The sequence below is a fragment of the Python bivittatus genome, unplaced genomic scaffold (genome assembly GCF_059951505.1).
Source record: "Python bivittatus isolate LINGU-HERP-01145 unplaced genomic scaffold, Pbiv_v1 ctg000020_np1212, whole genome shotgun sequence".
Taxonomy (NCBI): domain Eukaryota; kingdom Metazoa; phylum Chordata; class Lepidosauria; order Squamata; family Pythonidae; genus Python; species Python bivittatus.
Genome location: NW_028277030.1, coordinates 44,354,718 through 44,371,030, shown reverse-complemented (window position 1 = coordinate 44,371,030; position 16,313 = coordinate 44,354,718). Strand labels below are relative to the sequence as shown.

General features: G+C 38.0%; 1 protein-coding gene across 3 annotated transcripts in view; it reads left to right on the top strand.

The window, feature by feature from the left end:
• The first annotated feature begins 758 nt into the window (after positions 1–758).
• FILIP1 (filamin A interacting protein 1) overlaps positions 759–16,313 on the top strand; it is an 87,863-nt gene continuing 72,308 nt past the window's right edge. Inside the window, exon 1 of one of the 3 annotated variants that reach the window (XM_025165893.2) lies at positions 759–1,246. The gene's annotated coding sequence lies outside the window, so the exon portion shown is untranslated. The remainder of the gene's footprint in view (positions 1,247–16,313) is intronic. The other 2 variants (XM_007426956.4, XM_007426957.4) reach the window with 2 other exon arrangements.

The following is a 16,313-nucleotide window of genomic DNA, read 5'->3' as shown; positions in this document are numbered from 1 at the left end:
AGAATAAATATGACAGTGACTAAGTATACGGTAGTTCTTTTTTGGAATATTGGGTGAAATCCAGGCATTTGTTCTGTTGACTGATGTTTACATCAGGGAGGGCACTATTCCTCTCCTTGACCACCCACCTCCCACTCTCCAAACCTGCAGAATAGATTTTGGAAGTCAGCATTGGGAGGGAAAATACTATTGAACAAACAAACGTTAGGTCAGATGATGTTGCCTTTCTCTCTGGGGAAAGAGGGCAACTGTGGCCATAGAGGTGCATGCAACAACCTTCAAACTCCTTTTCATGGGAATTTCAGATCCCCTCTTGACCATATCTTTGAGCTTGAGTGCTGAAAATTGGTAGCCAGGTTTTCTGCCATTTGAGAGAAGAAATACAGGGAAAATGCAATGTAAGCCCTAACATGGGCTAAATACAGTTAATACAGCTTCCTGCACATCCACAAAATCCCAGGAATATTCCAGATCTACCATCTGTATGATATTTTTTTCCTGCAACACTGCAGACATTCTGGCCTGAAAAGTTGTGCCTACAGCTAAGGCCCTGCTTTATGTCTCATTCTCTCCTGAGCTCCTCAGTCATTCTCCATCTATGCTGATTGTTTATAGTCACAGGAAAATGTTGGAGAGAGAGAGAGAGAGAGAGGCTTCCTTTGCCTGTACTGAGGTGAGCCACTGAACAACACAGCTCCATATCCACTGATAACTCGGCAGCTGAGGAACTAGGCAGAGCCTGCTTCAAACTTCTCAGCTGTTGACAGGCTTGACTTGCTGAGAACACTGGATAAATATAGCTCCAGCGAGCTCAGTTCCACAAAGTCATTGCTCTCAGCAGCCTGCAAGGAGCCCAGGAGAGGAGAAATACAATCTCAGAACTTCACTGCCAAAGCTTAGCTCCCACAGAGCAACAGTTGTGGGTGGGGGCAAAACAACCAGGAGAAAAGACTTTCTAACAAAAGCCTGGGTGAAACCTAAGAGAGCATTTGTAGCTGCTCTTTCTTCTAACTGGTATCTCTCAGAACAGAAACTACGTTCCTCTTCGGCTGTCTGTTTCTCTGTTTCCTGCATGACTTCAGTCCCTGGTAGATCTAGAAAGAAAAGAATGATCAAAGTTTGCCCGGTGCTCTTCTGGGCCTGGATACCTTCAGTCTTGGTCATGTAAGCTATGTTTATGAAGTCTTCCAAGAACACACATCCTTCTAAAGAGCTGGCATCTTAAGTCCTTCCTTTCAACTGGCAGGTAAGATTGAACTGATATTTTGCCCCAAATAATTGGCTGTTTGTTTTCTTGCTTAAAAATGGCTTCCTGGTTCCTTTTCCATACCCCCCACCCCAATCCATTTGTCTTCTGTTCTTAACGTTCTGCCTAGTTTGAAAAGCTGAGAGAGGGAGAGAAGACAGGCTTTCTTTTGCTTTTAGCAATATAGAGAAATCACCACCTTCAGAACTCTCCGCTGAACTTGCTGGGCTAAGGGCAACTGTCTAAAAACAGAACTGGAGACATAATGACAGGAGATAGGGGACAAAAACAAGGAGATGAGAATGAGTGATGCCTGGCTGTGGAAAACTGCATGCTGTCAGAAGAGATCTTAATGTCACTGTTCTTATTTGAGCACAAGTTTCACAGAACTCATTGGGGCATGTATAGGGTTCACTCGTTTGCTTTTTTTTTTTTTTTTAACCATCTGCCTTTTAAAAAAACATAGTAACAGTTCGGAAACCTAGGAATGAAACCAATATGGTGAGCAAGAAAAAATAGGCACATAATAATCCTCTGAATGTTGTGCCTTGTTTTGTATTTCACTTTTTTATTTATTTGTGCTTCTGTAGACGTAACCATTTTATTTTGCCTCGCTGATGGTTGCCCAAATGCTCCTGATCAGATCAAAAATCTCCATCATATTAAATCACCATCTGAATGTTTATTATGCAAACAACTCCAAGAGCCTGTTCCCTTGGCACTCATAAACAGGATATTTTGAGACAAAGCAGTGACAACCAATATTTGTTAAGCTTAAATATATCTTCATGGAGAAATGACAGTTCATCCTTTCCTGCCCCCCCCCCCCCACCTTCCCTGCTAGTCCTCATGTCTTAGTTGTGAGTTTCTTGGAAATATTCCAGTCAATAAGCACTTATTTGCAAGTAATTTCCATGGAGTGGATAATTCATTATAAAAATACGACATTGTTTTTATAAAATGAGTTGGAAGCATTATTAAGGTATGGCAAGCAAACCTCCTAAATTAAATAATAAAATAAATAGTGCTTAGACTTTTAGTTTAGACTTGAATCAAAAAGTAGTTATGGCAACAAATGCATAAATAAAAGCAACAGCAATACATAATTCATTGGAGAAAGTGCTTGTAAAGAGGCATACTAAATCTGATGACAAAAAGTATTCAAGTGGAATGCCAGCATGATATTCTAGTGTTACAAGAATGCAATCACTATGTCTTCTTTCATATTTCCAATTCAGATCAGTGCCAATACTAGGAAGATGGGAATGTATTGCTTTAGTTCAATATTTAAAGAAATAAGCCTATCAAGCTGGAATAACATCAGAGTGACTAACAGCACACTTCTATAATATCTGTTCAGAAATAAATTCCAACCTTGTTTTATTTGGTTCCTTCAACATAAAGTCAATGAAACACAAGGGGACTAACTTCTGGGTAGACTCACAAAAGGCTTTTGACATGTACAAATTGTGATCACACCACTAAGTTGCTATCAAACTGCTTTCTTTGACATTCGTAACTAATAACACTTGACATAACTGCTGACACAATAATGGAAAGATTATATTGTACCTCAAGAATGAGATAGAGAAAAATGTTATCTGTTTTTTAGAAATTTATGAATTGCATATTTAGAATCAGTACCACCTTCTTAGGATCTTGGATTTCCTGTACCTTCAATCTGTTTGGGAGCACACATCATTCTTGCAGTTTATATTCCTGTTCCTTTCTTCCCCTGTCCCAAGGAATAATCAACCTCTGGTCCCAATGCAAAGACAGAATTCTTGTCCATTCAGTGGAGTTAGTAATGAATTATTTCGAATATCTATATTATTTGTAGTAGCCAGTACATCAATGACCAACTACCACAATAGCATTTTCTTCTTATTACTGATGAGAATTAAAGACCCCACAGTATCTGATGGAGAGAAAGCCAGGATGCAACAAAAAGAAAACTAAGTAGAAAACAGAGAAAAGTTTAATTTAATTGTACCCTGCTGTTTTTAGTGCTGAACGCTGTCCAGAGTCATTATGGAGTCAAGTGGCTTTATATAAATTTGATAGATAGATAGATAGATAGATAGATAGATAGATAGATAGATAGATAGATATGTTTTTAATAGTTTGAGGTACTAAAAATACTTCCATTATTTTACTATAAGCACCAGAGGAAAAAACAACATAGTATTGTGGAATCAATTTATTTATGAGGCATATTGTTTCATTTCTTCTTTTCACCACTATTGGCTTAATATTTGCTGGCACTGTGAATGACTTCTTAATATTTTTCTAGGCACCAATTTGAAGATATTTTTCCAAATAGGTAGCTCAGGAATCTCTCTGAACAGAATCAATCAGCTGGCGTGTGTAATAAACAAAGACTATAATTTTATGATCATGTCTCTTAGACTCTTAAGAGGAGAAGACTCTTAAGAGTCCCTTGGACTTCTAGGAGATCAAACCAGTCAATATTAAAGGAAATCAACCCTGACTGGTCATTGGAAGGATTGATAATGAAGCTCAACCTCAGATACTTTGGTCACCTAATACGAAGAGAGGACTCCTTGGAAAAGACCCTGATGCTGGGAAAGATTGAAGGCAAAAGGAGAAGGGGATGACAGAGGATGAGATGGTTAGATAGCATCACTGAAGCAATGAGCATGAAACTGAGCAAACTCCGGGAGGCAGTGTAGGACAGGAAGGCCTGGTGCAATATGGTTCATGGGGTCACAAAGAGTTGGACACGACTTACGACTGAACAACAAAACTCTTAATCTTACTCAGAAGTTATGCTAGAATACAATACATAAACATGACTCGGGGATAGGGAAGTGATAATCAGTCCTACCAGAACCAGACCATAATATTTTGGCACCTGAAGCAGGAAGCTCAAATAGTGCTCCTACATCTGTTCCCTTGGGCCACAACAATGAAATATTTTAATTCTGCTTTCTTCCTGTCCAAGTCTTCTCATGGTACTGCTCTAGTATCTAGATCAATAAAAAAGAATTAACAATTTTAAATACTTCTTCAAAAATTTTAAGTTTTAAGTGCCATGCTTATGAAGCATAGATATATTTTTAATTTCAGCTTGAAAAGATGCATTGTCCACTGATATGTGTTAAAAGTGTTCAACAAAATCATTTGGAAAAAGAATGCTTATATTATGTGCATCTATATTCCAGACCAGGCTTTTGAGTTGATACTGCTGAAATATATCTTTAAAAAGTTTTCAGTTCATCATCTAAACCATTTGCATCAATATTGTGCATGCCATCATAAGTCCACACTGTCTCTGGTGTCCTGCATTGCTGGTATAGGGAGGAGTTTTCGAATACTGTATCAAATATTCTTCTGTGTATCTTGAACAGCATGAAATGTTCTTCAGTAGACTGTATTACACAATACAGTGCGAGTTAAAGAATTTGACTTTGAATTATAGTTTGGAGTCTCTTGGGATTGTTCCATGCCTCATAAAATGTCTTCTTTGATGATTATTGTATTTTTGAATGGCTGGTAAAATAATTTCACCATGGCATTCCTCTACTAACTTCTTTGTACTCTTCAGAATTTTTTTCAAATCCCTCATCTGATTAGTAAGATTGTAGGTGTAACTGCTTTCTATTACTCCAGATAACCAAGGTCCACACTTTGGACCTTCTGGCTTACAATATTTATTTCAAACAATGTCATGTCACCACCCTAAGCCAGATGTATGTTTCTGGTAATTTCATTTCCCACTGTCACTGTTCTCCAATAAACATTTCCTGTCAAAGCATTATCCTTAATAATGGCAATTTTGACATCATTTATCTTCCCAGTTAGGCTTGATAGGCTTTACTACATCCATTCAACTTTACTATCATGTTGCATTCAGTGGTTTCATATGTTGCTTCAAATTTTTTCATCAATAAGTTGTTGCAGAGAAAGCCACTTGTGTTTTGAATTACTTTTTTTATAAAATCAGCAGCCTCAGTAGAAGCTGATGAAGCATCAGTGAACTTCATGGAACAAAAAAGTTTGAAGGTTTCGGTCTCTGGTCTGTCTGCTGCAGTCTTCTATTCTTTCTTTCATCTATTATTAGACCTAAAGTCTCGTGTCAGTTACAATTCCCATGTTTTCCAGACTTTTTGTCAGACTATTGTTTTAGAAACTGTTCTCTGTCACCACTGCAGGAACATTTTTATTGGTTCTGTTGCTACAATATTTACCAATATTTACCAATAAAGTAATTTGCTCCATATGGCTGATGTCAGGTGTGCCATCCAGAATAACAGAGTAGTATTTTGCTAACTTCAGATCTGCCACAATTTTGCTTGACATTTGTTGCCAGTAACTGTATGATCTCATTTTAAATTATTTTCCAAAGATAGTATATGTAGATTGTTTGGTTGATGAATCTTATTAGGTGCTTCTGGACTTCAGTCATCAGTTCCAAAACATTAAGGACGTTTCCATTATTTGGCACATATAGCTGATAGAAGTACTATTCAGTGCTAAGTTTTGGGTAGCAAATATTCTCTCAATAGTAATAATCTTTTTCAGCAGATTATTCATTTTGTTACCAAAGAGATTGATGCATCTTCTGTTGAGGGTGATCATCTATGGTAGTCTTTAACTCTAGACTCATCTTAAACCTTTTCTGCCTTTGGTATCTTTCTCATGCCATGCCAGACTTCCAACCAAATTTTCACAGGCAGTTGAGGTATTTCAGTAAACCATGGCTCCGTTAAGCCAGAGTTAGTGAGTTGTGTGGACATAACCACTGCTTCTTCTCCTGAAAGCTATAGTTTCTTCTGCTACATAAGTGGCAGAAAACAGCTAGCCAGATGTTGACTATAGCTTAATCCAGAGAAATATTTCATATTTAAGTTCTATGGAAACCAATGAGCCTGCATTTAGTCATAATTAACTTATTGCAAAGGCTACAGATCTAGACCTCTTCACCAACTTCACTGCATCAAGTAAGCTTTAATGGTGAGTAGATATAGATGGTATCATACTATCTGGATTAGTTCCTATCACTTCAACAATCATTGTTAGCTTAACCACACATTGGGATTTTTTCTATTTCTTTGAGGAAGTTAAGAACAAAGTAGTAATTTCACTTCATCTTTGTACTTTCATTTGGGTCTCAGCAGTTTGTCTAGTGGTCATAAAAGTTCTTTAGTGAGGTCTCCTAAAAGTGTAATTGCCTATTTCAGTATCCTATAATTTTATTTTTTTTTTTTTTTTTGGAGGGGGGCTCTTTTCCAGCTGTTTTCTCTATTCCATATTATAGTTTCTCAATATGTTATGAAGCATAAATTCTTCTAGTGATAAAAGGCTGGATCTGTGTATACAGTCAGATAGCTATAGAAAGATTTCACAGGAAACAATGCAAGAGAGGCACATTTTAGATTATTTTCCTTAAAAAATAGTAGAATGGGAAGCTAGCATGCTTCATTTTAGTTTAATAAGAATTCCTTGGGTGACACAAAGGCCTGGAAGCATTCTCAGACAACCAGTGGGTGGGCAATGCATTATTTAAAAGAGTGCCAAAAAGAAAACAAAGATAAACTGGAATGATAGTAGATAACCTGGGAATCTTGAGAGGATGGTAATCTGGTAAAAGGGTATTCTATAATTGGTTAGGCCAACTACGGTAGCCATTTTGTGAATGTACAAGCCACCCCATCCAGGGAAAATATTTTGAAAACATGCTCCAAACATGGTCTCAAAATTCAGTGTGTCAGTAGCTGAAACAGAAGTTGGTTATCCATTATATACAAAATACTAAGCCAAATAAAGAACTCAAATGAGACAAGAAAAAGACATACAACTTCCAAAATGAACTTCTATGTGGAATTCAGTAAATTCTTCAGTAAACCTGAATGGAGAACAAGGAACATGGGGTGGGGGTTAGTGATTTGTGTGAACATAACCACTGCCTCTTCTCCTGAAAGCAATAGTTTCTTCTGCTGTATAAATAGAATCACAGAAGGCAAAGGTTGCTATTTTATAGTTTGGAAAAGGGTTCATATTTTTTTATTATTATTGGCTGCTCTGTAGCTATGTAAGTGAGATTTATTTTATTTTATTTTATTTTATTTTAAAAACTTATATGGCCACCTATCTCACATAGTGATCCTAGGCGGCTCACTAATAAAAACAAGAATAAAAACAGAACAAGCCTTCCCACCCAGCGCCAGACCAACCAAACTGTTAACCTCCTGACTCAGCCCCATCCTATCCCAATGCTTGGGGAACAGCCAGGTTGTCATGGCCTTCCAGAAGGTAGGAGCCCCTCAAATCTCAGATGAGAGGCTATTCCAAAGGGCTGGGATGGCTACAGAGAAAGTGTGCCCCTGAGGTCCCATCAAATGACAGCTCCATTTTAAGGAAAGGGTCATGGAGTACCCCCACAAGAGGCGGTCCTTCAGATAACCTGGCCCTGTGCCATGCTTTAAAAGGTGATAACCAGCACCTTGAATGGCACCCAGAAGGTAACTGGGAGCTAGTGCAGCTCATGCAACAGTGGTGTAACTCAGGTGAATGGTCCCAATTACCCACCTGCAATTACCAAAACATCTGCTGGTAGGATATACTGTATCTCTTCTTCCCAGCAAGAAGACCTAAAACAATTCCTGGAGGCTTTGAGATCCATAAGGAAGTTGAGGCATCCATGAACTATTGAAGGAACAACAGTATTTTTTCTGTCAACCTGTCATTCTATCTTTTCCATTTTTGCCTTTTTTCAAGATGAAAATACCTCCATATATAAATTTATACAAGTCATCCAGAACCTTACACATTAGGTAGGATGGACTTGCAAATGAATAATTTATTTCAAATATAATTTCCATAATCCCTGCTAAATATATTAATCAGAAAATTACTGAATAATAATATCATAGCATTTCTTCCATATATCTGTTACTTCTTCTGGAAAAAAAAAGATGTTATTTTTCTTTATTTACATCTCTTTGAAAACTTCAGGATGTACACTCAGACTACAAACATGTTTGGAATCTCTAGTGCCGCCTGATCCTTGAGAAACTCAAGTGAACAGCTACAGCAGCTGGCTTGGAAGGTGTCTGTAGCATGCTTTTTTTCAGTTGTCACTCAGTATTTTACAATATATACTGGAAGCTAAAGAACTTCCTTTAATACTAGGATTGCTACAGATCTCATAGGTTGGTTTTTGTGAGCCCCAAATTCATATGGCTCAGTGTTAATGCAGACTGAAACTGTATTCGGCCCATGGCATGTGATGACCCAGCAATTAGACAGGAGCTTAAGAGAAGCATATTGTGATGATGTTTGGGTGGAGTTGCAAAGAGAACGCTTTTAAGGCCAGAAGCCATCACTTGCTTTTAATATGGGACTAAAAGTAGGAAAGCTTTTTCGATTAAATAATTGTGCTACCTAATGTCAGCTTTAATTTCAAATGATTGCCAGCACAGGAAATGCAAATAAATGGTGTTGCTTACAAATACAGCCTGTAAACAGTTTAAAATATACAGTAATTCTGAATGTCAGTGAGGCTACAATAAATCACTGAAAAGAATTACTTGATTATTTTTCCTTTGAAGGATATATTTCCTCAATGTCTATATAGTTTCTGCTGTTCTAAAGAGTTGGCCAGAAGTCAGATAAAATTATAATCTAAAAGGACAGAGCATTTTTTCAGAAAGATAAGTGAATTCCTTGAAGTCTGTGAAATTACATGTTTCAGAATTTATTTGGTCAACAGGGATGTGGTATAGGAAGGTTATCTTTGGTTTCTAAGAAAAAATCATTTCTTAAAAGGACTACTGAAAATATACATTCTAGTAACTCATTTAACTATTGAAACATTGTAAAGAACTCATTGTATATGTAATGTTATGGTCTTGCTGCTATAGTGATGATCATAAGAATATTTCAATCGTATTTGGTTATGTATCTGTGTTTTTAAAAAGATTATGTAAACAAACAAGGATGTGATTGAAAATATTAGCATAAATTGCTGCCTTGCTGATGAGTTACTGGTGAAAATAATCTTTCCTACAGATGAAAAAATCACAAGAGAACCAAAGGGCTAAGTAGTATGCCTGTCTGTTTTTTGGTCTTCTCATTCTCATGTGTCTGCTTTTTTAATGCATTTAGACTAATGTTGTAATAGCCTGAATTCCGGTAATTACAGACTAACACAAGGAAAGCACTTATATGGAGGTTATGATGATGCAGTTTCAGTTTAGCAACCTAAGCATATAAGGAAATGAAGCAATACTTATTTAGCAGAAGATTGGTAGTTACTCTGATGACTAATAATACCACATATCTCCAATCCCTCATGACCTCTCCTCCTCTCTCTCTCACACACACATACACACACAACGCTTCATAGTTGTTCTAGTAGTGCAGGCAAAATTAATTAATTTGTTTATACACTTTAAAGGCTGCCTGACTCCAAACAACTCTGGGCAACTTTCACTTTAAAACCAAAAAACAAGGAAATGAAGAAACAGATCATGTGCATCCAGAAGAAGAACCATACAAACAAGCAAAAAACTCTACAGGTCTCGGCAACCATCCTACCCAAAAGCCTGGGGGAATAGCCAGGATCCAAATACTTTCTGACATCATCAGAAACCATATAAATTTGTATGGGAGCCATACAAATTTCTGGGGGGAATGCTATTCCAGAGGGCAGGTGCTGCAACAAAGAAGGCACACTAAGTTCCAATAGATACCATTGGACCTATTGCAATAGCAATAAATAGCAATTGCAATCAAGGGGATCTAGAGCACACCTACTCTGCCTGGTTTTACCCCATGAGCAGAAACTATCAGAGGTAGGCAGTCCCTCAAACAGCCAGGCACTATGCCATGAAGGGCTTTATAAGTGGCAACCAGCCCCTTGAATCACACCCAGATGCTAACAGCTAGTGCAGCTCACAGAGCAGTGAGCATGTTACATGGGTGGACCACAGCATGCCCATTACTGCTCACACCACCAGTATAGTTTCCAAAGGTAGCCCCATGTAGAGAGTATTGCAATGCTCCGTTTGTGAGGTGACTAGGCCACAAGTGATCAACTGAAGGACCTTCCTGTCTAAGGAAGGACACAATTGGAGCACTAGATGGATGTGTGCAAAGGCCCTCTCAGATGTCACCTCTTCTTCAAGCAGGAGTTGCATGCCCAAGACCACCCCAGATTGCGCATCAGTCTCAAATGGGGAATTGCTACCCATTCAAGACTAAAGATGGAAAGTTCCCAGGACCTGGAAGGTGGGGGGGGGGAGGGGGACAAATATCTACAGCCACTCATTCTTCTCAGGATTTTTCTTGAGTCTGCTCCTCCCTATCTAGACTTGCACAGCCTCCAGAGACTGGGACATTGACAGCATCAATTGAATAGTCCTGGGATCAAGATGTACAGCACACTGAAGATATTTGACTCTGAAGTGATGGATGATTTCATGCATCCACTCTGCAAATGAGGGACCATGGGCTCAACCTCTCCTACCTGTCATCACCACTGGAACCAACCACAGAGAAAGAAGAACCACCATAAATAATGTCTCCCACTCCCAGACCTCACAGTCAGTCCAGAAGGATACTGTGATTGATGGTATCAAAAGCTGCTGAGAGATCAAGGAGCCCGAGGACGGACACACTACTCCTATTCCAGCTCTACCAAAGGTGATTAGCTAGTGCAAATGCTGTCTTTACCATACCCTGAGCTAAAGCTTGACTGAAACAGATTTTCTCCAGGAGCCTCAGAAGCTGTTGCCTGACTATCATCTTTAAGGAGAAGGTTGGAGATAGGACAAAAATTGCCCAGGATAGCTGGGTCTAGTGATGGCCTTTCAGTGCTGAAGGAACTACCCTCTCTCTCAAGCCAACACCACTGCATGAATCAAACTATAGGTGACCTCCTGGGCAGTTTTAACAGCACAAGACCATGTCCCAGTTGGAGTCTCTCTGTGGGGATCTGAGTGACTCTATCTGCCAGGTAGCTTGAATATTCTTCACAGGCAATCCTGTAGAAGTTTCTGTAGTTTGTCTCTCCCCAGCAAGGAACAAGTCATACAAAGCAGGGCTGCAAATGCAACAAGAGCACTTTTTCATGATGTAACCCTGAATATGGGCTCTTATTTATGTTCAATCAGACTCACTCTTCGTCTTCCTCCAACAGCACTCTAGGCATCTTTTCTGGTACCTTATATCATAGAGCTCCTCAGAAAACCAACTTACATCCCAGGATCAGCACAGACAGGCCACATAAGGGCAATATGATCCAAAACCTTCACCACCAATAACAGGGTTACTTTGCACATCTGGAAGCCACTTATTTGATCTAGACGAGTATGTTTAAATTTAGACCAACTTACACAGTTTTACTGCAGTTACTTACCTTGTATAACTAGGTGCAGAATCAATGATGTTCTTTTCAATGCAATTTTTTGGAAAAAGTGAAGAAAATTAGTTCCAGCTAAGCATGTCTTAAGATTAGACCATAAAACTCTGATTAGATTTCCCAATTTCAGTAGTACAATATTATTTTCTTTTTTAAAAGTTACACAAATGAAGCAGTCACACTATAGTTATGCTTTCTGCCAGAAGATCTAATTTGATTGGTGTCACTTTTCTGAGAATGTCAGCAGCCCTGATAATTATCAATTAAGCAAAAGAATGGTGAAATAAATAGGCCTTCATTCTTCAGTAGGATTCATGGAAAACAAACCCTGACTTTCAGATCTATTTTGAAGCTACCCTTGTTCCATTTTCCTCCTTGGGGCATGAAGCAGCTGCTGATTCTTCCATGTTTCTACTGACACCAGCAGCTGATAGATACATTTCTATGAACTGCAACATAAACCCACCTCCAAGGCTTTGCATTGGTTCGAAGTGTTGGATTCCAACTCTAACATCCCTGTTCAATCAGCTTCCTTAGCAGGATAAAGGCAGTGGGTTTCATTGAAATGGTTTCTTGCATGAAAATAAGAAGGGAATAATGCGCCTACTCCCATCCCAGCTGGACATGAGATGAGCTGTAAGCATTCCAACAAAGGTCATTCAGCGGAAGCCTACATAAAAGCTATCTCTATGGCATGTTGACTTTTGTACTGTACAATAGATTTGATATACAGTTGCTCCAAATGTGAACTGTATACAGCATCCAAGCACATTTTTGTACTACAAGGATTAAATTCATGGGTGAGGACTCTGAATAACAGCAGCACATATGATAGGCAGGTCAAGCAAATGAATATTTATCCAGGGTTAAATCCCACTACCAGACTAAAATATCTCTGAGGCTAACCAGCTATACTGTTATGCAACCTAGAGATTCTAGAGAATTTTTTAAAGGGAAAGATTAAAAGCATCCCACCAAGCTGCTGCACACATTCTTCTCAGTGATATGTCTTGGATCCCTAGGACTAAGGTGAAGATAATGAGCTGCTGGCCTTGAATTCAGTTTCAGTGACAGCAGTGATACAGTATAGAAAATATGGGTTGGATCAAATGGATCTCCTGAAATCCCTAAGGTGGTGGTGAGAAACACCAGCAACAGTTCCTAAGGCTCATTTTCCAATGTTCGTTCTCCTCTCTATGAAAGCAAAACTCTAGAGAGAACTCACAAAAGATCAAGCAGTAGGCAGCTGATTTTCCACCTCTTCCTTCAGCTTAGTCAGCATCTCCTGATGATGGAGAGCACTCTCCCAAAATAACACAGTAGCTATTAGTGCAATGAATATGCACGCAACTCAGTCTTGTTGAAGATTATCTACTCATGTGTCATGTTATACCTGTCTATACCATCAAACATGCTCTTGGAAGTATGGGTTCTGGAGATGTGCTGGCTAGCACAATCTTGTTATGCCAACAGTTACAGTAACTTTTCCAGCACAGAATTCTTTGTGCAAATCAAGCAACCTTGATGTTTAATCTGAGGTCTTGGTAAGTGCCTCTCACTTTCTCTGCATTCTGCTGTAATTTTTGAAGTTGTAATTATTTACAAGAATCATTTTCTTCTCATTGGATATATTGTTACTGACTACATGATATATATTCAAGGAAGAAATGGCAATATGGTATTTAATAATTAGTGTGGATTTAGAAGGCTTAGATTAAACTTCCTCCTGAATCAAGAAGTTTACTGAAGAAACTTGGGCCAATTACTTAGACTACATTATCTAAGGTTATAATTAAAAGGGTAGAGTGAGGTAGGAAAATATATAAATATATTAATGTGCCTACTGAATTCAGTTACCACTGGAACTGTGAGAATCAGCCAAGTTCCTGAACATTTAGAACATTCTGGACTTAAAGTTTTAACATGGGAATCTAGCTGTGTTGCATTTGATGGCTCTGCTCATTCCACTGAGTGGGGCTCTGAACTACCATACTTCACTTCTTCTCAGTCATGTGAAGCAAAAGAAAACTTCTACTTAATCATTTCTAAGTAATCATGGGCGAACAGGGAATCATTAAACAGTAATTGTTATGAGAAAATTTTCACAATCTTGGAATGTGAGTGAGAGCTGGGAGAGAGGGCAGCATCAAGATAAGTTGCATCATGGCTGTGGCATGCTTTCCCACTGTTCTCTTGAAGAAATGAGCTATCAGCATGGTTGACATCCTGGCTGACAGATGATAACTAATAACTCTGCTTAAGCCCTTAGAGGAATAGCAATTTGGTCTCTTCAGCCCCCCCCCCCACATTTCCTCACAAGGGTGTGTGTGGATTTTAAAGAAACCCTTGCAGAGTTGATTCTGTGCAATTCATTATGTGCTACAAAGGCACTAATGAATCATTTCAATCTCAGACTAAAACCAAGTGCCTATGCAGAACGGTACAAACCAAACATTTTCATTTAGGTCTAGCAAAAAAAAAGAAGTGAGATATAGTTAAATTATATATGGCACAGTATTTTTATTACAGGAACTCTTCTTGAGTGTACAAGCATGATGTCAGGATTTACTTTAGGGGACGTAGTCTCATATTGGTGGATTCCAAAAGTTGCCTTCTCCCATCAAAACCTCAGTATGATATTGTGACATCCCGTGTCAAACAAATGATCAAGACAGACAGACAGATGGACCTTATACCAAAAAAAAAAAAAAAAAGATTTGTAGATCTTTAAAGTGCCACCAGACTCTTTACCACTTGCAGCTTCCAAAAGAGTGCATGCTGTTTATTGCTTGATTATTCTGCACTTAATTAAAAAAAATCAAAAATTTATGCCATGCATCTGATGAATAAAGTTGCTTGGATCCAATCTTGTCTAGTTATCTAGACAGAGTTTGATCTGGTTACTCCTGAGGAACTGGACGAGGTCCTTGGGATGTTCCATTCTGCCACCTGTGTGTTAGATCCATGCCCTTCCTGGTTGGTTATGGCTTCCCAGAAGGTTACATGTAGCTTTGGTTTAGTGGCATCCCTTGCTTTTCTTTTGTTCACTGGTCAGTTTCTTGGATTAGTGGGCAGCCATATAAATTGGATTAATAAATAAAAGAAATTAAAAGGGTAGCCTTTTTAAGCTAGCTGTGACTTTATGAAAAAGAGCTTCACTTCTGGATGTCGTTTCAGAAACAAAGTCCAGAATATATATCAGTATGCAAAATCTGAGACACTCTAGGTGGCATTGCTGAGCTATAGTAAACAACAACAACAAAAAAGACTATGGCAAGATGATAAAACTTACTCTATAACCCCATGAAAATTTTATGACAAAACTGTATAATACAGTTTGTAATGTAAACTGTTATGATCCATTTAATACTGAAGAACTTTGTCTTGGTTAATATATCACAATGGAGGTTTTAAACCCTAATGAAGGTTTAATAACCTTCAAACTTGGAAAATATGCTAATAAAGGCCTAAATGCAGCTTCTGTTGTATCTCAACCTAATAAATAAGTTGTATCTCACAAGTGTTTAATGGACTAAGGTTTTAATGAAGCCAAAATCTAATCCAAATTCTCCTTTTGATTATGCAACTGAGAAAATATTTGAGTGATTATTTCATTCTAAATAATAAGATATATGTAGGTACATAATGCTAGAACCAAGCCGAGATGCTAAAGTACAAATCTATGACTTACTCACAAGGAATTTTGAACTGGTGTGCTGTGGTTGTTGAGATCCTAGACCTAGGACTGGAGAGATCTAGGTTCAAGTCCAATTTCAGCCATTATTCCAGGCCAATTACCATCTGTTAGACCAACCTGCCCCACAGGATTGTCACAGGAAAATTGGGAAAAGGAGTGCCATGTATTACGACTGAGTTCATGGAGGAAAGATAGGATATAAACCTAATAAATAAATCAGGAAAAAGTCAGTGCTTGTATCTATGCATGTGTGATAGACACATGCACACATACCTATAGTGGGGGGCAGAGATATAGACCAGTTTGTAATTGTAAGAACAGAACTTCTTCGATTTAATTTAGAAATGGAAAACAGAGAATTATTATTTCTTTTTGTTATACTGACCTTATTAATATATTGTGTGATATGGAAAACAATCCAATAATAACAATATCATCATCACAGCATCAAAAACAATTACAGTCCATGCCTCTAAATCATCTGATGGCCCAAAGGCTGTGTGAAATAAGACAATATTAAGGGTCTTCCTGAAAAATATTTTATTAAGAATTTTGATTACAATATTAAAATCTAATACAAACTAAACTTAAAGAAAAGAGAATAGAGAGAAGGAATAAAAGTGCAAGGAAAAAGAAAGGAAAAAAATAAAAAGAGAGAAGTAAGAATATAATAAAGAGAAGAGAAGTATATAAAGAAGTGACTTTCAACCTTCATTACAACAAATATAAACACATTTAGTAACTCTTCACTCTCTCTAAAGTTACAAACATTTATCTCTTCATCCCATATACCATCTCTTATTTATAAATAAATCCATAAAACATCATCTTTTCAGACCTGGTGGCAGCATAAGGTCCATAAAAGGTAGCCAGAAGTAACAACATAACTTGTTTTAACCTTGATCAAATAAACCAACTTCCAGGCTTTAACAAGCCTCTTTGGTAAATCCAATAGGAAAAAATTATCCAGGTCACTCTCCTGG